Source organism: Monodelphis domestica, chromosome 1 (genome assembly GCF_027887165.1).
Source record: "Monodelphis domestica isolate mMonDom1 chromosome 1, mMonDom1.pri, whole genome shotgun sequence".
NCBI classification, from domain to species: Eukaryota; Metazoa; Chordata; class Mammalia; order Didelphimorphia; family Didelphidae; genus Monodelphis; species Monodelphis domestica.
Window position 1 is genome coordinate 523,178,567 of NC_077227.1, and position 24,700 is coordinate 523,203,266.

Genomic DNA, 24,700 nt, shown 5'->3' on the forward strand with positions numbered 1-24,700 from the left:
CTGAAAAACATCATTCAAGCAATTCTAAGATAGAGAGCATTCTAATTGCAGACTCTCTTTCTGACCCCTGTCAGGTCTCACCTTGGAGCTGTCCAAGGTACTGTAGGGCAAGAAAATTACTGTGAATGGAATGGAGATGGGAAGAATGAAAGGAGAATGGAGAACCACACTTTTACACCTGATAAACCTCAAACATCAACTAACTGCACAAACTCACAAAATACTTTGGAGCAAGAAGGTACAAAAGATACTGAGTTACCAGGGCATTTAAACAGCATTATAGCAAATTTACAATATAAGGCAGAGATGCAGGAACCATATGTATGGATCAAAGTGAGAAATCAAAGTTATAAAACTCTTATTGATACAGGGGCAGCAAGATCTGTATTAAAGTCATTCCCAAGGACACCACAATAGAGGAATGGTTTCTGTGGCAGGTGCTACAGGCCAGATACAACGGGTTCCGGAGCTAAAATCAAAGATGGCAAAGTTAGGTCCACTGTCCATAGACCATGCATTCCTTCTGATACCAGGATGCCCAGACAACCTTCTGGGACATGATTTTCTTTGTAAGATCAGAGCAACATTGCATTGTGAGCAGTCAGGGAATATATACCTCTATTTATCTAAACAATCCCTGAAGCACTATCCATTCCTATTTCTGGGACAGCTTAATGAGACAAGTGACCAACAGCAGACTATAATATCACTCTATGACATTCCTACAGACATTACACAGGGTATATGGGCTGCACACAAGAATGATGCAGGGATGATAAAATCAGTAACACCAGTAAGAATAGAAGTCAAGGATTACATATCTCCCAAAATACCTCAATACAAGTTCAGCAAAGAAGCTATTGAGGGCATTACCCCTATAATCAATAACTTGATGGAGCAAGGCATATTAAGACCTATAGTATCAGAAGATAATAGCCTGATACTAGCCATAAAAAAGAACAAGACAAATGAAGAAGGGTCTATAAATTGGCGATTTGTTCAGGATCTCAGATCAATAAATAAAATAATAAAGAAGAAATCTACCATCACTCCATCCCAAATGACATCACATCAGAGATCCCTAGTAATGCTCGCTGGTGTACGGTGATAAATCTGAGCAATACCTATTTTACCATTCCCCTCCATCCTGACAGCTAGGATATTTTTTATATTATACTGGAAAAAAATCAAGCTCTGCTGGACTCATTTAGTTCTGGGATGTTGCAAGAGCACATCAATATTCTGTCAACTGCTAAAAAGAGACCTAGAAAATATATGATTTAAGCATAGTAAGCTAGTGCATTATGTCAATGATTTGCTACTTGCATCTCCTGAGCCTAAAACATGCCTGGAAGATTCAAAGAGACTATTAATAGAGTTATACAGGAAAGGGCACAAAGTCTCCAAGAGAAAGTTACAGTGGGTTCTCCTGAAAGCCGAATACCAAAGCTTTATCCTAGAAAGGGGCACCAGGAAAATATCCACTAAGAGAAGAGTAGTTATACAGAAGCTAGGTATTCCAAGGACAAAGAAACAACTCAGAAGCATTTCTGGGCATGACAGGGTTCTCACATCAATACATCAAAGGGCATTCACATATCCCCAAATGCCTCACAGATCTAACCAAGAATGAGGCTGAAAAGCCATTGAAGCTCACAAAAGAACATTTTAAAAGTTCTGTCCACCTTGAAGCAAGCTATTCTAATAACTCCAGCCCTTGGAATACTGAATTACAACAAAGAGATTCATTTATAAGTCCATGAGGCACAAGAAATTGCTTCTGGAGGGCTAGTTCAATATCTAGGGTTGAATTTAAGACCTATAGAATATTACAGCACAATTCTAGATCATATTGCAAAAGGTACAGTACATTGTCTGCACAGCATTGCAGCCACTGCCCTCCTGGACAAGAAAGCAAATGGGTTAGTGCTGGGATGAAAGCTCCATGTTTACTCTGCATACCAGATGGAAAAACTGCTGAAATCACAGAGAAGGCAAGCATTTACATCTGCAAGACTATCCTAGTATGAAATCATTTTGCTAGCAAATGACAACTTGACTTTACATAGATGTACACCATTTAATCCAGCTACATTAATCCCTGATCTACCATTAGTAGAAAAACCTCTACCTGACTGTACCCAAACATTAGAGACAGTACATAAGACCAGAGAAGATCTGAGGGATACACCACTCAATGATCCCAACCTACAAATATTTTCAGATGGTTCATCTTATGTTTTCAAAGGGAGGAGGGTGACCAGGGCTGCAGTAGTAACAATTGACAAAGCACTCTGGCATACTTCACTGCCAAGTCATGTCCGCACTCAAGGCACAGAATTGAAAGGCCTCATAAAAGCACTTGAGCTGTCAAAAGGCAAAAGGGTTAACATATATATAGATTCAGCTTACGCATTTGGCATTTTATTCACCAGTGGACGTAGAACTGCAGGAGATTTATCACAACAGCTGGAAGAAAGATAGCATACAAAAATCTCATATCACAACTCTTAGAAGCAGTAGACTTGCCAAAGGAAGTTGCAGTAATCCAATGAAAGGCACATTCCTCTGGCAAGAATGAGATATCCCTAGACAATCACAGGGCAGATGTGACAGCAAGATTCACCACCAGATTCAGTCCTTTTCATGTTCTGAATTTCTCTCTGGTTGACAAGCACAATATCAGACAAACTTACAGTCAAGAGGAACTTCAGTCATGGCAAGAACACCTAGGAGCCAGATTAGTCAAAAGAATCTGGATAGTGGAGGAAGGAAAGCTCATTTTGCCCAAGAAGCTGTACCAACATCTATGTAATGTGATTCACTCTAGAGGTCATTATGGAGTGCAATCCTTGCTGGATGAGGTCCACCATTTGGGGGCAGCACCAGGGATATCAACTAATGCTATAAGAGTGTGTCAGGCATGTGACCTATATAGGAAGTTCAACCAGGGTCATTTTATATTCAAGGCATTGGGGAAAAGACCTTTGGGTTATACACCCTTCCAATGTCTACAAATTGATTATATCAATATGCCTAGTGATAGAGAATACAAATATGCCTTAGTTATAGTTGACAGACTCACGAGGTGGACAGAAGCATATCCAACAAAAAAGAACAACACTGGTATGGTCATGAGAATACTACTTAAAGAAATAATTCCTAGTTATGATATTCTGGATGCCATTGACTCCAACCGGGGAAGCCATTTTACAGATGGCATTTCACACGTCTATAAATCTCTGGGAATAAAAGTGAATTTTCATAATATTTACAGACCAGAAAGTTCAGAGCAGGTGGAAAGAATAAATAAGGAATTAAAAACAATGATAGTAAAACTCTGCACAAACCCACCTTAAGTGGACAGAAGTCCTTCCACTCGCACTGTTCTATCTGAGAACCAAACCCAGAGGAGACTTATGCCAGGAGCCATCAAAAACCACATTGTTTGACACAGTCCATGTGGAAACCAGGGACTGTAATTCAGCCCCCAGGGAGGATGGAAACACCCACTGAAACCCCCCCCTAAGTGACTTTCATTATTAACATCCCCTTATTATTAGAATTGCTATGATTATTATTCTTACTTAGCCCCAGGAAAAATAGATGAGAACAACATGCTTGCAGGGTTAATTCAGATGTCCCACTCTGTCCCCACCCACCCAGGATATTACCAGGAGAGCCCACTTACAAAATTAAACCTAAGAATTCTTATATACCTACTTAGATAAGACCCTCTTTTCTAGGCATAAAAACTTCTGGCAAATCTGTACTCTGAATTCCCTAACCTATATCTGGATCATGTTGATTCTACCCTCTGACCCTGCACTTAGCAACAATGTTTCATTGACTATCTCCCTAGGCTTCTTGTCTGTTGTTAGGTTCCATGGAAACATGTATGTTGAGAATGAAACTGTGTATGAGGGTATAAAATAAAGCCAGGCCTCAGCCAAGGAGGAGTAGTTTATCCTGTGAAACCTGTGCTACAGGTTGAATGTGAAAGCTCTGTCCCCTCCATCATTCTGCCGACACCATCCCACCTCCGAGACCCTATCCCCTGTGGGAGGCTGGTCAACCCCCCCCCCAGCAACTGGTGCCTGGGACCAGGGACTCTTGGCTAGGTAAGCCCCACTCCCCCAGCTATAAAAAGGTCCCCCAGAATAAAAGGCTCTCTCCAGTTTCAGATAGTTAGGATTCCACCCAGGGTGCTGCAGACTCTCTGTAAATAAGTACAGGTAAGGAGGGGTGGGCAAATTCAGAACTTTTGAGAAGTTAAAAAGGAAAGGGGAACAGTGAATCAAACAAAAGAAAGCTATTTACTGGAAATTTTAAGCATACTGAGAAAAGGGGTGCAAAAGTAAGAAAAGCAAATAAGCCATAGTTGGCTAAGTTCTTGGACTTCATTCAAATTTGTAATCCTTGGGTTGACTTGGAAACTTGGGAATGAATTGCACTCAATTTAAAAAATATTACACTGACAAAGGACCAGAGCAGGTTCCCTTTGAGACATTTTCCTTGTGGTCATGCTTCAGAGACACTTTAGACCCCAACCATGAGGCTATTCATCTTGGGCAGATTTTTTCTAACCTGTCTACCATGGAGAAAGCACCCTTACTATCTGGACAGAAATCCAGATTTCAGTGTCAAATCTAGATTCTGATGAGGAGAGACTGTGTTAGAAGGCGAGACAGCTAGGTATAACAATCCCCAGGTTCAGCAGCCACCAGCAGCTCTTCCTTCTCCTCTCCCACCTCCTTCAAAGAATTTTCATCTGCTTGGGGAAGGAAGGAGGAAATGGACAGAGGTGGGACATTCTCTTTTTCCACCTACACAACCCCTGGATCCTTGGTTCTAGCAGGGAGGATCCCTTCTTTCAGCCCCTTGTCACCCACCTTTTCAAACTCAAGGTTTGTGAACCAAAACCTTTTTCTCCACTTCTTACAGTTTTTCAAGGAGACAGTACCTTGGAAACAGCAAGATGGATTTTTCATTTCTTCTCCCCTTTTGCTTCCTCAAGATCTTGAGTAAACACCTTAATTCTTAGAAGTATGCTTCCCCCCCCCCCTCTGTTTAATATTTGTTTTTTGTGTCTCTATGTGTGTCTGCGTTACAAGTCCTTGTCTCAATGTCTTCCTAATTGGGCATTCACAAACGCTCATCAAAGTCCTCCAGAAAGGTCTTTAAAATTGACAGAGTGGTCCATAAATCTTCCACTTTCTTATTTTGGGAAAGGGCCCCCAGGAAAAGAAAAAGGGATTGACTTGGAACAAACAGAGGGAAATTTTATCCCATAAATTGGCTATTCTCTAAGATTTAATATTAATGACTTATATATGCAACTTTGGGAAATTGCTAGTTAGCCTGAAAATGTACCATGATATAGTGTGATTTTATGGTGATAATTGTATATTAATCAAAGGGGAAATGTTAGTAAAATTTGATTCTATACAATACCTATATTAGAGAATTGTTTATCATCACTAAGAAACTTCAGAACTGTTTGAATGTAATTAATAGGCAGCTTGACACCAAAAGGGAATTTGTGCAAAATTCAGCCAGACAAATGTTATGGTATATTGTGGAGAATCTTTTCTAAGATTGAAATTTGGGGTTTTATATGGGATGTCTTTTAATTACATGTGCTACATATTAGTATTGAGATTTTAGAAGTTTACTTTGATACTCAATATATGTGTATTGGCATAGGTATTAAGAATTTGGTGTGGGCTAAAATTGGAATTCTTAATCAGTGTTGTACTTGATTGTACTGAGAAAATTTTATCTATTCAAATATAATCTGTTATAATTTCATAATGGATATACACAAAATTTGTATGAAGTTATGCTGTAAAGAAAATTAATTTTTATGCAAACTATGTATAATGCTACTGGCAAAGGAAATTCAACCTATCCAGAAATCAAATAAGATTCATTATTAGGCTATTAAATATAAGTAAAAGGTAGTCACCTCTCCCCTATTTATGGTAATAGTAATAGAGACAGAAAACAAAGGTTTTATTCTGCTTGGAACAGAAGTTTGAAAGGAAAACTGGAATCTTAAGGAAACATTGTTAGGGAACTCTAAACAAAGTCAATTTGGAAGTTGTGAAGTTTTTAATTAATACATTGGGAGTGATTTATTATCAAGGTTTAAAAAAAAAAACCATGTAACCTCAGTGTTAAATTGAAATGAAAGAAATAAAAATTTTCCCTCAGCAAAATACCCATTTACTAGGAATATAGTGTAAATCTTGAAATTTCTCAGACTTGTGAATGTTAAAAATTTCCTCATTAAGGAATCCTCCATTGGAACAAATTCCCTACTGGAAACATTCCCCATTTTGATGTGAGAACTTGCCAGGATCAGAAATGGGAGGACCTCTACTCCACCCTTACTTAAGACTGCTTTAGGGGAGAAAACTCCTTGCAATGGGAGGACCTCTACTCCACCCATACTTAAGACTGCTTTAGGGTAGAAAACTCCTTGCTAAACAATGAAAGTACTTAGACCCATGCTTATGATGAAGCAAGGAGTTCTTTGAGCCATGCCTGTTTTTAGAATTGATACAATGGGATGCTAGGTACCTATAAAGGTTGGGCAGGTTTTTTTTAATGAGATTAGTCAACTCAGCTGTGTTTTCTCTGGTTCAGACTTACTGAGGGGATTAGTCGACTTAGCAGGAATTCAGATGGGCAGTCCTTTGGAAAACGTCTACAGTGATTGGTAGATGTAAGGACTTAGGGGAGGTGACATAGGATTAAAACCCCTATATAAGAAAAAGCAGAATCTCTTGAGGAGACAATCCTTTTGGAGAAAGTTTTTATGAGGATCGCTTGGGAAGAATCTCTTGAGAGAGGCTCTGGAGAAGGGAAGCTCTTGGAGGACAATCTCTAAGGAGGTCTTGCTGGAGCTCTTCTGAGGGGACTCTGTCCCTCTGGAGGCTCTGGAGAGAGGCCCTTTGAAACAGTCTCTGGCTGGATCTCTCTTTGAGGTGGACTCTGGCTGGAACTCTCTCTGGTGAAATCAGCTGAGATGGAGCTGACCTGGTGTCCCTAGAATCCTTGCTTAGATAGACCTTGTGGTGAGTGATAAAAGACTAACTGACTGATCTCTCTCTTAAGACTCAGGTCTAGGCCATGTTGGTTTAAGGCCCTTCATACTTATTTCCTTTCTCTCTCTCTCTCTCTTTCTTTGATTACTCATTATATTATTAATTAAATTCTCTATAAAACCCAGTTGACTTGGGCATATTGAATAATTGGGAATATTTCCCTGGCAACCACCTTATATTTGATTTAAAAACCCAGACACTGTAGTGAAACATATTTTCTGCAGTCACAATTTACTCACCCTCTCTTATATCTAGCATAATTTGTATCTTCCACCATTTTAACTCACTACAGTTTACAACATCAACCATTTTAATTATAACAATAGCCAAAGGCAGTCAAGTGTGAAGAAAGAAATCTCTGAACCTTTTCCAAAAATAAGTTAATCCATTTCCCAGCCACAGGAAAGAGATCAAAAGTGCTTGCAATTACCTAACACATATTAAAGGACCAATACAGCAAAACATTTTAAACAGAAAAAAATTCTCAGTTACCTTATCTAAATTTTAGAGATACAGTTTTAAATTCCTTAAAAGTTAATTGACAGCTAGAATAGATTTTGATCTGACAATAAGATATATTAACAGGAATTTCAAGAGTTCATTTGAACATGTCCAAATACTATAATTTCTATATACTACTATTAAGTAAAAATATTAGCTTTTCTAGAAACACCACCACAACAACAACAAGTACAACAAAAAGGGTCTTTAAGTTGAAACTGTACAATCTGGTTAACTGATTAATCTGCAAAGTCCAAACTACAATTTCAGATTTCTAAAGAAGCTCAGGCTAGACAGATTTCCCCCTTAATCACAGCAATTGACATGTTAAAGTTAGTTAAACCTTATTAATAATATAATAACTTAAGAATAATTGGATCGACTGTTTAAGATGCTAATGAGAATATATCAGAATTAAAAGATTCATGGCTCAGGTGGTGAGGAAAAAAATTTTTGAGAAAATATCTAAATTACCTTTGTACATCTACATATTAGTCTTTCCTGTGGATGCTTCTGTATGGGACATGGTGGGTCCATGGTGTGGATTTGGGATCACATTTTGAGAAGTTGAGTGTATTGACCCCTCAAAAGAGATTGTTTGGAGTTGCTAATTTTCAAATTTGAGGAATTCATTCCCTTGCTCCCCCTCCTTTTCTTTCTCCTCCCAACCAGAGAGAAACAGACATGCACTGGTTGACAACCAGAAACGGGTTTTTTGATTATAAATAATTTCATTGGTTACTGGAAAAGGGACTCCATTAACCACCTATATGTATGGCAATCCACATATAATTTTGAAAACAAAGATCCTATGATTTTAAAACACTACTATTAAAGATTTTAATTTAATTTTTGAGTTAACCTGTCTCATCATATACACACCTTTTTTCCTGTTACAGCAAGTAACCTGTTACACCTCCCTTTTTCTACTACAGTAAAAAGGATTCTTAGAGAGCACTAAAAAATTCTATCATAAATTTAAACACACTTTAAGACAATATGGGATAATTTTTCACCACTATAGTGACGTGTACATAAATAAAACTTCTATGCAGCAAAGTTAATAAGAATCCTACATTAATTTGAGGTAAATATATGAACATGCAAGTAACCTGTTTCCAAATTATGATAATGATTGAAATTGGAGTATTATTGATTATGGGTGAAAATTCTTGTCCATTAAGAAGTAAATAACCACACATATTATACTTTGCCTTTATTGATGTCTGATGCTTAGTCTATGCATGTATACTTATAAACAAGATATTTTCCCCTACATTTCTGAAATTCAGATTGCCTACAATTAAATCTCAAATGTATAATTTAGCTATTTACTAGGGATGTATAATAAAAAATTTTAAGTTAAAGATTGGGACCTTTAGGACATGTCCTCACCATGACTCCCACTCCAACAGCAAGCTACATGACACACCCCAGCAGGAATGTGATGAAGAGAATGTAGATACAAAGAAACTTTGTTAAGACAACAGCCCAGAATGCTCTACCAACTTGGGAACATATCAAAACCTCTGCAGCACAAGGACAAGCCGGAATTTTCACCTCCTGATTGCACTGCTACCTTCAAATGACTCTGGCTTCTCGGTGGTCCTACAGATGCATATATTATCCCCCATGACTCTTAGAATGTTTTGTTCAGTATTTTAACCAATTATTCTAATCCCTTCACTGTATTTGTTGTTGAAAAATATTTAGGCATTTATACCCCACAATTGATTTCCCAAATTTTAAGCCACTTTAATCTTACATCCATAGCAACTTCCACTGCAGCCATTCTCAAGGAGTCCACACTGCACAACAGTCATCATCCACAAATAGGTTCTACCCTACATCTACCTCAAGATGAATTGACGTCACTCCAATTAAAAACCAAAAAAGAGGGAGATGCTAGGAGCCATCAAAGACCACACTGTTTGACACAGTCCATGTGGAAACCAGGGACTGTAATTCAGCCCCCAGGGAGGATGGAAACACCCACTGAAACCCCCCCCTAAGTGACTTTCATTATTAACATCCCCTTATTATTAGAATTGCTATGATTATTATTCTTACTTGGTCCCAGGAAAAATAGATGAGAACAACATGCTTGCAGGGTTAATTCAGATGTCCCACTCTGTCCCCACCCACCCAGGATATTACCAGGAGAGCCCACTTACAAAATTAAACCTAAGAATTCTTATATACCTACTTAGATAAGACCCTCTTTTCTAGGCATAAAAACTTCTGGCAAATCTGTACTCTGAATTCCCTAACCTATATCTGGATCATGTTGATTCTACCCTCTGACCCTGCACTTAGCAACAATGTTTCATTGACTATTTCCCTAGGCTTCTTGTCTGTTGTTATGTTCCATGGAAACATGTATGTTGAGAATGAAACTGTGTATGAGGGTATAAAATAAAGCCAGGCCTCAGCCAAGGAGGAGTAGTTTATCCTGTGAAACCTGTGCTGCGGGTTGAATGCGAAAGCTCTGTCCCCTCCATCATTCTGCTGACACCATCCCACCTCCGAGACTCTATCCCCTATGGGAGGCTGGACACCCCACAGCAGACTTACACATTTCCCCCTATGAGATACTTTTCAGACAACCAGTATGAATTGGGAGGACCACTAAGCCATCTTATGTGTTCATGCTGGGAGGGGAATGCCAGTTGCACACCTATCTAACAAAGATACAAGACAGGCTGGAAGAACTAAGAAGACTAGGATTACTAGTGCAAAGGGTTCCACTAGATTTCATAATATCAAGCCAGGAGATAAAGTATATGTGAAAATTTTCACCAAAGAAACGCCTACAGGACCCAGGTGGAATGGACTATTTGAAGTAGCCCTTACCACTCCTACATCCATCAAAATAATGAGAAAAGGTACATGGTTCCATGCATCCCACGTAAAACACCATTATGCCCACAATGTAATACCTGAAGACAGGATGGAAAGAGCCCAAGAAAAAATGCAGACCCAAATGCCCCAAGTACAACAGAAATTGCTTTTAAAACACAATCAACTAACCCATAGTCTGACAGGAGATGCATAGGAATATGAAGAAGAGAAAAGCTCAAATAACAGCGAATGTGAATTAGAATGATACATTACACAACCAAGGGGGGAAAAACACAAATAAACCTCTCCCATTAAGTAAAAACCTCTGCAGAAAGCACTTCATGATAAGCACTTATCTCACACTCACACGTGAAGAAAGATACATACAATCTTTACAAATAAATCTCACTTGCACACACCAAATACAAAATCATTCTTACACACAGGCACACAACAGCAAAACAATCTTATACACATACATGATCCTATATGTCCTGGTAACCAGACGACAGAGATCCAGAGATCTACAATGAAGATGAGGCAACAGTCAAGTATGTAACCAGAAAATAAGAAGACAATCAGACCTGTGTGATAGCTTCAATCAACACCAGAGGCTGGCAGAAACAGAATTTGACAACCAGAAAGAACTTCAAATCAAGGACATTGTAGGAAATGAACTTCCATTAAAGGTTCAGGTAAGATTAAATCAACATGCATATTAGCATCACACTTAGGGAATTACATCCACATGCACATACAAATCTGCATAAGAAGAAAGAAGATGATCAGCCTACATCAGGCAACAAGAGAAGAGGAAATTCAGGAGACAAAGTGAGTATATGCATCCATCAGCACATATTTTAGTACACAAACCAGGAACTCACACTCATCTTAGGGGCTGATTCGTAAATAAGGACAGCCCATAAAATTGTATATTTGTAAATAACTCTCTAGTAGAATTCATACAGATAGGAAAGAGAGACTTTCCTGTCTGAATGATTTCAAAGTAGAGTATATGTATATGTGCGTGTATATGTGTGTGTGTTATATCAATGTAAAGTTTGTAGAGAAATCATATATGTACATATGTAAAGACTAACAATCTAATCTACTAATTAAAGTAAGAAAAGGAATTAACACACTAACCCCTAACAGACAGGGAAAGATTAGTTTAGGTACAAAAAGGGAAATCTGTTCCTTAGAAAGTTGGCACAGGGACAAAACAAATTATACTTTAAAAGATAGAGGCTAGCAAATATCTAGATATGATAAAATTGTTACATTTTAATAAGTATTACATATATAAGGCATAGGACGCTTTATTTTTACTCAATAGTTATATGTTACATTGTTTGAAATAGAAATAAGCATTGTACTTATGGTTACAAACTTAATTAACTGCTAGAATTGTTACATTGTACAAAACCATTATAACACGTATGACCCTAACCCTCTTTCCCACAACTCAGTCCTTAGCATAAGGTAGGACCTTAGTGTAGCAGACAGATAGATCGAGATAAGATGTATTATTTTTGGAGGGGGGGAGTAGTAAATTGAACAGATGGATTACGGTAGGAATATATTTAAGCTAAGTAAGTCACATGGGATCAGGTTGACACCATGCTAATAAGACAAAGTGGAGGAGTTATGATAGGGGAATAATCCAGAGACTGAATGACAGAGCATGGAAGAAAACAAAGATTTCCATCCACAGCAGGGGATGACTGAGAAGGCTTAGAATCTTGAGGGAAGAGGAGATTCCAAGGAGAGGCAGTTGGTCTCTCTCTATCTTGAGACAGCAAAGGAGAAGGTCTGACCAGAGACTGTATCCTGAGCTATGCAAAATCACTCATTGGACTTAAATCACCATTTTGCCCCAAAGATACCAAGAAATGTGGCAGAAACCTGAGAAGAAGAATAAGCAGCCTAGCAAGATCTCACATAGCTCCTGTGGTGGGTCTGGGGCTGGACATTGGCTCTGCTGTGACAAAGACCAGGAGTCACAAACCTGAACCTCTCAGAGTCTGTCAATCCTAAATCTCTCAACTTTGGAGGGACGGAAAGGGAGATTTAGACAGACAGGGACTTTCCTTTCTCCTCTTTCCTTTAGACCCCTACCCTTCAGACATCTTCCTGATTTATCCCTGACCATTATTGTTAGAATAAAGAGTTGTCATTTATCCTAAATTGATTTTCCTTGTGAGTGAAGGAAATAATTACAGTGGAAGAGGGAGAGAGCTGATTTCTCTCTCTTTCTAATTCTAACTTCCACCACCACCTGCATGATTTTAGGCAAGTTCTAGGTCTTCATGAACAACGGCTATAACTGCTGCAGGAGTAGTTCCCAGATTACTTCTCCAGGAGAGTTGCTTCCCAGGGTGTTGGCTAAGGGCGAAGTATTGCTATTCCAAGGGTTCTTGGGTTCAGAATCCTAGGCTATCTCTAGCAGGCATGGAGAAAAGATGGTGATCAAGATGGGGGGGGGGAGGGGGCGGTGATCATAGTTGTTGTGGTCGTCGTGATCATGGTAGCTGTGATTGGTTTGACTTGCCTGGCATATGCTATCTCTTGTTTCTCCCTCATGAATTCAGCCTAAGTGGGCTTGCCTGCCCTGTAAGTGGCAGATGGTTGGCAAATAGTGGAGATGATCTGCTCTGTCTCCATATAAGCCATTTCCCTGATGATAGAGAAATCATAAATAATAGCTAACAGATTTATTGATTGTACAGAGTCAAAACTAGTCATTGTTGCGCCAGGGGAAAGCAGTAAAAATGCTTCATTCAGTTCAATGATTAGTAGCAGAGATGTCTTGACAACAAGACAGTAACATAAAGGAGTGAGGAAGATATGCCAGGGCAAAACTTATCTGGAGTGCAGTCACTAAAGGGAAAAAGTTCATAGTATATGGTAGCTTCTGATTTTAACTAATTATTCTTGCTAATCAGGTGCTAAGCTCAGTGATTTCTATACTGCAGAAAGACCACAAGTGCTCTTGATGTTATCTAATTTTCAGAACTGAGTGGCAAAGCCCTGGTTGTCCAATTTGTGTTTTTGCTCTGATTTTGGGAGTAGTCAGGGCATGCTAGTTTGAGAGGTACTTTGAACCCATTCCCTGGTATTATGGTCAACTAATACCAAGTCATTTGCTCTTAATAACTTCAGTCTAGCTTGAAAAGGTTTAAAAAGTTATTTATAGAGAGGCTTGTCTTCAACTATTCCTTTCCATTCTGGACCCTACCATTCTCCTTTTATCTAGATAATTTCCACAGGCTCCCTTTTTCATTGATGTCAGTCAGTAAGCAAACATTTTTAAGTACTAAGTAATGTGCTAACTCCCGGAATATAAGGCAAAACCATAGTCCCTGCAATTAAAAAATTCATATATTAATGGAGAAGACACCATATAAGGACATGCGTGTAACATATATGTGTATATATATACATGGGTGTATTGTTATGTGTGTATATAAATATATATGTATATATACAGAGACATACACAGTGTAAATGGAAGGCAATCTCAGAATAGTCTAATGGATTATGGTGTGGGGAGGTTCTAGTGGAGAAGAAAGTGGGTGAAAGGGAAGAAGACACTGAAAGGTCTTTTGTCAAGGGTAGGATTTGAGCTGAATCTTGAAAGGTTAGTGGGAATTCCCATGGTTAGTGGGAATGACCTGGAGGAAGAAGCAGGAAAGCAAACTGAGGAGCGGTCAGACAGGTAGAAAGAAAACCAGGAGGAAAACACCATCATGTAAACCTAGAAAAGAAAGGATACAGAAGAAGGTGATTAACAACAATGTTAAAAGACAAAGAGTTCAAATACGAAAGATCATTCAGTTTGACAATTAAGAAATCATTCTTAACTTTGAAGAGAGCAGTTTTCATTGAATGATGGCTGACTACAAAATGTTTGGAAGAAAGTAAAAGGAGAGAACAACTGGAGGTATCAATTCTATAAAGCCTCAAGGATATAGGATAATAGAAAGCAGAGATGTTCAGGTCTAATTGGTTGGGGTAGTTTTAAGAATGGGGGATACAGGGACAGCTATATGGCTCAGTGGATAGAGTGCCAGGTCTAGAGATGTTAAGTCCTGGATTCAAATTATGACCTCATGACACATCCTAGCTGTTTGATCCTGGACAAGCCACTTTACCCCTATTGCCTTTACTGCTTTTCTGCCTTGGAACCAATACTTAATATCAATTCTAAGACAGAAGGTAAGGGAAAGAAAGAAAGAAAGAAAGAAAGAAAGAAAGAAAGAAAGAAAGAAAGAAAGAAAGAAAGAAAGAAAGAAAGAAAGAAAGAAAGAAAGAAAGAAAGAAAGAAAGAAAGAAAGAAAGAAAGAAAGAAAGAAAGAAAGAAAGAAAGAAAGAAAGAAAGAAAGAAAGAAAGAAAGAAAGAAAGAAAGAAAGAAAGAAAGAAAGAAAGAAAGAAAGAAAGAAAGAAAGAAAGAAAGAAAGAAAGAAAGAAGAAAGAAAGGCAAAAAGATGGGAGTGATAAAGGAACATTGAAGATGAGTGAGAGAGCGTCTGCTTCCAAATCCCAAACTCTCTCTCCCTTTCCTTTTACATCTAAAACCACAACCCAGTTTAATTACTCATATGCAAAGTACAATATGCATTGCAGTGGGATAGAACTCCCAAGTAAGTTTGGTAACAATTACCAGAGGCACTACTAGCATCTTTTCATCTGTTCAATTTGAACTCACTCTTTATTGTATCCATAAATTGCTTCTTATTCATGCTCTCTCCTCTCCATCTACCCACTTCTCACCCATCCAAAGCTTTCTTCAGAGAATTTCCAGCCTTATCCACTGCCTATTCCATGGGGGGGGGGGGGGGGGGGGGGGGGGGCGCGGATTTAGTTCTTTGGCAAAGACAAGATGTTTTTATACTACCTGGAGCATTCCATTCTCCAGCTAAGTTACCAGAGTTCATATCACTCTGTGAGTCAGAACCCACCCAAAACAATGGTTCATGAGCTCCCACTGATGAGTCTACTTTTTATGCGAAAGCCAGAGTGGATATGCATTCAAACAAAGGAATTCAGATAAAAGGTGACAAGAAAATATCTCCTTTTGCACACATGTGGTATACTGTCCCCTAGATACTCTCCCATAGATTTATCACATCACCAGTGGAAGTGAACCCACACAGAGAAAATACATATCACTAGGAAATATATGTGGAAGGTATTCATGTAGGGAACATGTATAAGTGGGTACATGTCTATGTGGCAAGGAACATGGATAAATGGCATATGTCTCAAAGATATGTAGCCAAGGAAACACTAATTCCTCTGGTGAGATAAGCATGCATGGTACTGTAGCCCCATGGTCACTGAGCTTCCTTTTGCTATCATATTTTGGCTTCCACTGTTCAGGGCTATCTGCTGGGCTTTCTACTCCCTGAAAAGGTGCATTGACCAGAAAATCTTTCCTTATAAAGGATAGGCTAACAGCTTTTTAGTCTATAACTGAGGTAATGAATCATCAAAAAAAAGGCAACTAATAAAAACCAATGCCAGAAAAAGATGTCTCCTCCTGCTCCTGGGCAAAGTTGTTGTTTTATTTCCTTCCTGCTCTCTCTACTCCAAAAGCCAGTGTATTCCCCTCCAAGTTTATTTTACATCTGTTTTACATTGGGGGTTTTTTTCCAGTAAAACTATATAAATGTAAGCTCCTTGAGGGCAAGAACCATTTCACATTTGTTCTTGTATCCTAAGAACCTAGCACAGTGCTTAATGCACAGTAGACATTTAATAAATGATTGATTGATTGAAAGGAGGGAAATTTTTGCAAATCTCCAAATCTTGTAAACCAAATTAATCTAATAGAACAAATTATTTTAATAACTGCTGACCTTTGTACATTTATATTTATTAAAGTTTAAAAAGCCCTTTATATGTATGATCTACCCAAGTCTCAAAACAACCAAGAGAGGTATATACTAGTAACCTTTTTATCCCCTTCAAATAGACCTGTGATCAATTGGGGAATGGCTGAATAAGTTACACTATATTTATGTGATGGAATACTATTATGCTGTAAGAAATGATGAAGGAAATGGTTTCAGAAAAACTTTGGGAAGACTTATATGAACTGATGCAAGATGAAGTGAGCAAAGTAGGACCAAGAGAACAATTTATACAATAACAGTAAAAGGTGAAAATTTTTGTAACTGGTCAACACAAAGACCCACCATAATTCCAAAGAAGTCATGATGAAAAATGCTATCCATCTTCAGAGAGAAGAGTGATGAACTTAGAAACATTTTTTCCTTTCCTTTTCTTGTTATTTTCTTTCCAGAACACAGTTAATACAGAAACTTATTATGCACGATTTCATTTCTGTAATGGAATTGTATTTCCATCATATTTCCCAGTGGGGGAAGAGAAAGAATCTAGAACGGAAAATAAAATAAAACTGAATTTTTGAAAATAAGTTTAAAATTAGAGGGAGAGCAGTAAGGATGCTTATAAGACACAAGGAAGGAAATATGGAAAGAGATATCTCACATAGTCTGCTAAATGTTTATTCTTTGCTCTTTCCACTAAAACTAGGTGATGGAAGGGATTGAGTGCCAGACCTAAAGTAAGAGTGTCTCATCTTCCTGAATTCAAATATGGCCTCAAATGCTAGCTTGTGTGACCCTGGGCAAATCATTTATCCCTTTGTGCCTCAGTTTCCTCTTCTGGAAAATGATCTGGAGAAGGAAATAGCAAATCATTCTAGTCTATTTGCCAAGAGAACATCAAATCGAGTCATGAAGAATCAGATATAACTGAAAAATGTCTGAGCAACAAAAACTTGCCAACTGACAGGTTCATTTTCTTTTGTAATCATTCATTTATAACCCCTCGGGCACTGTTCCATAATTCACAGATAAATTAGCAGACTGTTGGTACTAAAAGGATGGGCCTTCATTTCTCCATTTTTCTTTTGCTTCCTTTATTTGGCTCCAAGTTATTATGTGACAGTGTTCTGTTCTTATAACTTTTATCCAAAGGGCTATTGATACCAATATCACTTGGAGTTTCATCTGGACTATAGTATAGTGTATAGAATCCTGGACTTCTGTAGAGAACTAGCTATGAGAACTGAACAAGTCATTTATATTTCTGGGCCTCTGTTTCCTCCTCTATAAAATGAGGATGTTGAACAAGTCCTAAATCTTATGGTCTGAATATTCATAAATTTTCCAGAAAAATAATTGATGGAGTTAGAATACAGGCAAATGCATGATCTTGTGATCCAACTTCACCACAAAATAAACATGCAAGTGACCAGCATTTTAAAAGCTTCCTATACCATGGATTTCAATATATCTCTCTCAGTCCCGGGATTCAAGCAGATCTGAACTAATCAGGTAACAAGTAGGCCCCATCCTCCAGCAGAGCCTTCTTTTTGCCCCTTCCCCAATCCCAGCTGCTACCACCACCACCACACCTAGATTCCTCACATTTTTAATCTCTGCCCATTGAGAAGCTGAATTCAGCCCACATCAATGATTTTCTTTTACCACTGCTATAATCTTGGGTGCATAGGAGCAAACCAACTAAAGTTCTAGAACTCTACAACACATAATAAATAAAGAACAACAAAGGCCTCATTTAAGACATTATGGTTCCCTGCTTTGGTCTTTAAATATTCCTTTCCCTGGAAAGACCCAATTCTTTTTAGATTTTCTTTCTGAGAACAAGTAAGCTCCTTAAGAGCCTCATTTTTGACTTTGCATCTTGTATGAAAAGTTAATGTTTTTATTCATTTTCTTTTAGGAGATGGACACTTCCTAATTACTTTTCATTGCTCCTTCTACTGCTTCCTCCCTCCCAGGTACAAAAAAAAAATGACCCTCAGGATGCTTAAATTCTTCTCTATTTTGCTTACCAGTCATTTCCTCCATGGAGGCAGCTAAGTGATTCAATGCATGGAATTTTGAGCCTGGAGTCAGAAAGACCTGAGCTCAAATCCAACTGCAAAAGTTTACTGGTTGCATGATCCTGGCCAAGTCACTTAACCTCTATTTCCCTTAATCCCCTGGAGGAGAAAATGGTAAACCACTCCAGTTGTATTAGGAAGAAAATCCCATAATGGGGTCCTGAAGTTACACTAGTAAACAGAAATAATCTCTTCAATCTAAGCGACTGGGGTAATTCATTGAAGAAGAGTGGATTTCTTTGGGAATTCTAGAAGAGAACTGATCTAGACCCAGTTTTGCACCACTTAATTAGCAGTAGGATTAATCAACAGAGAATAGAATATTAACCTAGAATGACAGAGAACAATGGAAAATTAACATCAAAAATTAATTAACATTGTAGAATGTTAGCTCAGAGAAATCTCAGGCCAATTCCCTCATTTTAAAGATGAGGGCATGCTATCTGTCCTACTACTCTTCACCCACAACTTTAAAATTTCCATCAACTTTATTCCAAGTTGGATTGAGTGGAAATTTTTTTTCTTTTAAAATAGTCAGAACCAAATCTGGCTCTTTCATACACTGCTTCTTTGAATACAATATAAGAAATCCCATATCCTTTTGGACTATTTTATATACCTTGGCCAGCTTAACTTTCAAGAATTTGAGTATATACAGACAATCCTCAATTTATAAACTATTACAGCACAAATCAGTTGTTTGGAACTCAAAACGTATTTTCTCATAGCAATAATGTTACAAATGGAGATTGGGTTCCCAAGCCACCCACCTAAAAATCAATTTAACCCATAATAGAGCAGAACTCTGCTCTAGTCTAGAACCCAGTGAATATAGCATAACTTTCATGCCAAAAGGCATTTCAAATCCCAACTTGGAACACTGGAAAAACATTTCCATCCACTAAAACTTTCTCCTCTTACCCCTCAAAACAATCCAACATCTTTATCTCCACTTTTCCCTTCCTTGGCCCCAAAGAATATTCCTTACTTCCAAGCCAAAGGCTATGGGATTCAGTGCATGGTGGGGTAGAGAGGAGGAGAGAAGAGGAAGGAAAGCCTCCAACAGTAGAGAACAACAGGGAAAAGACCTAAAGATGCAACACATAAGAATTATTTGTGTAATATTAGGTGGTACTGTGAACCTCTAGGTAGACTGGCTAAATCTATCTTCACATCATCACCACCCACATTTGTAAATCAGGGACTGCTCCTGTTTCACATAAACATAGCCTACTTCTGCCCTACCCTAATCCCTTACTTCCTTACTTTAAAAGTGGATAGAATTTGAAGTTCCTTTCCTGGTACAAATAAAATGAACTTCTTTTGGCTAGTTTCTGCTTGTGTTGACATAAGCCTTAGAAAATATCCTATTTCCTAACTTCAATGATGTTATAGAATTGAAAAATCTACAAGATTCAATTGTTTTCCATTTTTAAATTATTGTCTAAAGCTGAAAAATACCAATATTCAAAACCTTTTCTTTGGCAGCAAGATGGCACAGTCCATAGAATGCTAGTCCTGGAGACAGGAAGAATTAGTAGCTGTGTTACCATGGACAAGTCACTTAACCATGTCTGCCCCCCCAGATTTTTTTTCTCTCAGAAATAATTTTGATTATACTTTTTTATAATATTTTATTTTTTCCCAAATACATATAATAACAATTTTAACTTGAGGGGTTTTTTCTTGAGTCCCAAAATTTCTTCTACCCTCTTTTATCTCTCTCCTCACTGAGATAGTAAGCAACCTGATACAGATTTTAATATGTGAAATTATGTATAACATTTTTCCATATTAATCATTTTGTGGGAGAAAACTTGAAAAAATTAAGAAAGAAATTGAAACATAAAATGCTTTTGTTTGGATTCTAACTCCATCAGTTATTTCTCTGGAAGCAGCTGACATTTTTCATCAAGAGTCCTTTGAGATTGTCTTAGATTATTGTTTTACTGAGAATAGCTAAATTATTCAAAGTTGTTCATGGTACAATATTGCTGTTACTATGTACAATGTTCTGGTTTTTCTTACTTCACTCTGCTTCAATTCATGTCTTTCCAGGTTTTTCTGAATTCCTCCTACTCATCATTTCTTATAACACAATAGTATCCCATTATAATTATATACCACAATTTATTCAACCATTCCCCAATTGATGGGTATCCCTTCAGTTTCCAATTCTTTGTCAACCCAAAAAGACCTGCTATAAATATTTGTGTACATATAGTCTTTTTGTTTTTGTTTTTTATCTCTTTGGAATACAGACCTAGTGAAGGTATTGCTGGCTCAAAGGATATGTATAGTTTAATAACCCTTTATATATAAATTCAAACTGCTCTCCAAAATGGTTGAATCAATTTGCAACTCCCCTAACATTATATTAGTGTTTCCATTTTCCCACATCCCCTCTAGTTTCTACCATTTTCCTTTTCTGTCATAATAGCAATATGATAGTTGTGGGGTAATAATTCAGAATTGTTTTAATTTGCACTTCCCTAATTAATAGTGATTTAGATCATTTTCTCACATGACTATAGATAGCTTTAAGTACTTTGAGAACTGTCTGTTCACATCCTTTGACCAATTTTCAATTGAGGAACAACTTATATTCTTATATATTTGACTCATTTCTCAAAGTATTTGAGAAATGTGGTCTTTATTAGGGAGACTTGTTATAAAAAATTTTTTTTCACCATTATGATTACTGGATATTACCTTCCATCATGTTTTCCCAGTATTTGTCCTACTCTCTCCTTTCACCCTCTCTGTCTTTAAAAGTGTTTTATTTCTCTGACCACCACATCCCCAATTTGCCCTTCCTTCTCTTGTCCCCCCTTCTCTTACACCCTTTTCCTCTTACTTCCCTTTAGGGTAAGAGAGATTTCTATACCTGAGTGTATATGTTCTTCCCTCTTTGAGCCAATTTTTATGAGAATAAGGTTAAAGCAAACCCTTACCCATCTCCTCCATCTTCCCCTCCACTGTAAAAGCTCTTCCTCACTTTTTTTATGCAAGATAATTTACCCTCATTCTATCTATCTATCCCTTCCTCTTTCTTTCAAAGCATTCCTCTTTCTCACTCATTCTTTTTTTTTTTGGATATCATTTCATCTTATTCCACCTACACTCTGGCCCTCAGTTTATGCATACTCCTAGTTGCCTAATAATGATAAAGTTCTTAGAAGTTATAAGTATCATCTTCCCATGTATGGATGTAAATAGTTTAACCTTATTGAATCCTGTATGACTTCTCTTTCTTATTTACTTTTTTTATGCTTCTCTTGAGTCTTGCATTTGGAGTCAAATTTTCTATTCAGCTCTGGTCTTTTCATCAGAAATTATTGAAAGTCCTTTATTTCATTGAACACCTATTTTTCCCTTGAAGAATTATTCTCAGTTTTGCAGTGTAGATGATTCTATTTGTAGTCCTAGATCCTCTGTCCTTTGGAATATCATATTTCAGGCTTTCTGATCCTTTAATGAAGAAGTTATTAAATCTTGTGTTTTCCTGCATGTGGCTCCCCAATATTTGGTTTCATTCTGGTTTTTTGCAACATTTTCTCCTTGATTTGAGACTCCTGGAATTTGACTGTATTATTCCTGGGAGTTTTCATTTGGGGACTTTTTAAGGGAATGATCAGTGGATTATTTAAATTTCTATTTTATTCTCTAATTCTAGAATATCAGGGCAATTTTCTCTAATAATTTCTTGAAAGATGATGTTTCAGCTCTTTTATTTATCATGACTTTTATGTACTCTGATAATTCTTAGATTGTCTCTCCTGGATCTATTTTCCAGGTAAGTTGGGTTTTTTTAAATGAGATATTTCACATTTTCTTCTCTTTTCTTTTTACTTTGTTTGATTATGTCTTGATACCTCATGGAGTCATTAGATCCTGCTTGACCAATTCTAATTTTTAATAAAATATCTTCTTCATTAAGCTTTTGTACCTCCTTTTCCATTTGTCCAATTCCACTCTTAAAGGAAAGCTTTCCTATAAATTTTTTAAACACCTTTTTATCCACATGACCAATTCTGCTTTTTAAGTTCTCTTCATTTTTTTTTCTTTTATCTTTTGGTTTTTTCTATTTTTTTATAAAAACCCTTACCTTCCATCTTGAAATCAATACTGTGTATTGGTTCCAAGGCAGAAGAGTGGTAAGGTCTAGGCAATAGGGGTTAAGTGACTTGCCCAGGATCACACAGCTGGGAAGTGTCTGAGATCAGATTTGAAACTAGGATCTCCTGTCTCTAGAGCTGGCTCTCAATCCACTGAGATACCCAGTTGCCCCTGGCTTTTTTATTTTTAAGATTATTTTCTTCAATAATTTTTGTGCCTCTTTTATCAACCTATCAAGTCTTTTTTCATGATTTCCCTGCATCACCCTCATTTGTTTTTCTAATCTTTCTTCTACTTAACTTATTTGATTTTATAGATCCTTTTTGAGCTTCTTCAGGGATTCTTTTTTGTCATGAGACCAATTTATGTTTTTCCTGGAGGCTTTGTATGCAACAATATTGATTTTGTTTCCTTCTGAGTTTGTGTTGATCTTCCCTGTCATCAAAGCAACTTTCTACATTGTTATTGCTGTTGTTTGCTCATTTTCAAGCCTTTTTGTTTTTTAGCTTTAAAAAACTATAACAGGCAGTCTCCATTCCTCCGGTAAAAAGGGGGACTGTCCCAAGTTTCAGATTCTTTGCAGAGCTGCCTTCAGAGATCACTCTGGGGATTTGTAAGTTTTCAGTTCTTCCAAGGTGCTATGATCTAAGGAGAGGAGGGCTTTATACTATCCAAGACTGAGCTCTTGTCTTTAAGTGAACAAAAATACTCTTTTCTACCCTGGAACTGTGACCAGGGTTGCCTACTCCCCTGTGCCTGCAATTTTAGGTGTGTCCTAATGTTTTTCTTTGCCCTAAGACTGCTACTGGAGCTGTGAACTGAATATGGGGGTGGGGGGCTCAATGCAGAAGAATCCTGTACCCAGAGTCAGAAAGTGACCTCTGTAATCTCCTTCTGATCAAATGTCCAACCTCCCCCTTTCTATCTGTGGCTGATAATGCCAGAAACCTTTGCTGCTGATTCAAGTCACCCCAAAGACCTGAACAAGTTTACTAAAGTGGGGCTTGTTTTTGGTATGCTGATCTGTGTCTACTCTCTGGTAAATAGACCATTCATATAGACCTTTTAAGTTATCTTGGGCTAAAAATATGTGTCATCCCATTCTTTTATGAGTTTTAGCACTCCAGAATTCATTTTGAGGCATAATATTAAAGTTCTTGGGAGTGTAATTTGGTAGAGATAAGGTGGGTCCACATTCTTTGCCATTTGGCTCCACCTAGATATACTCTCTTTTGATTTATCAATTTCCATATCCTTGATCCTTACCAAAATTCTGTGATAGTCCTTCTGTTCTCTTCCCTTTTAATACAATATCTGGATTATGGGATTCCCTTCTGAATGTAACATTTTAAGGAAGGACATTAACCAACTGGAAAATGGAGGATTAGGAAAAGCCTCAAAACCATACCATAGGAGGCTCAATGAAAGAAAATTGGAATTATTAGCCCAGAAAACAAACCTCAGAGAAGCCATAGCAACTGTGTTTAAATATCTGAAATGCTTTCACATGATCACTCATATTGTACATTTTCTGCCCATGGAGGGAAGCAAGAAGAGGAAGAGTGGAAGCATGTCAAACAACATTATTGGTCTAAACCAACTTATACTTTTATTATGTTCACCATTGCCCTTTCCATTTTAATGCTATTTCTTTTTATTTGATATAAAAAGGAATGCGACTGATGTGATTTAATGATAGTAGCTTGGGAGAGATTTGGCTAGAGGTTTTTTTCTTAAAGAGAGAGGAGACATTTTTACCCTTCAGTGAGGTAAATTGGTGGGGAGGAGGGTCCTGGATCCCCACAGAAAAGAGAAAAGCATAGAATTCAAAATAATCTACTAAAGAAAAAATGGAGGTTATATATATATTATTATTATTATTATTATTATTATTATACATAACACCTATTTTATCTGAATAGACTATTAAGGGTAAGAGCAGGGAATAGAAGGAAAAAGAATAAATACAGTGTCTACTATGAGCCAGGGATTGTGCTGAGTACTTTTACAAATATTGCCTCATTTGATCTTTACCACAACCCTGTGAGATACATGCTATTTTCACCATTTTACAGATGAGGAAACCGAAACTGAGAAAATAAATTGGTCAGGATCACACAGCTAGTAATGAAGGCAGAATCTGAACTCAGGTTTTCCTGACTTGCAGCTCAGTACTCTGTCGGTTGA

The 24,700-nt window shown here is 37.5% G+C and overlaps 1 long non-coding RNA gene across 1 annotated transcript in view; it reads left to right on the forward strand.

The window, feature by feature from the left end:
- The first annotated feature begins 3,662 nt into the window (after positions 1-3,662).
- LOC103094443 (uncharacterized) overlaps positions 3,663-24,700 on the forward strand; it is a 31,240-nt gene continuing 10,202 nt past the window's right edge. Inside the window, exon 1 of the long non-coding RNA XR_001626981.2 lies at positions 3,663-4,121. This is a non-coding gene — a long non-coding RNA (uncharacterized LOC103094443). The remainder of the gene's footprint in view (positions 4,122-24,700) is intronic.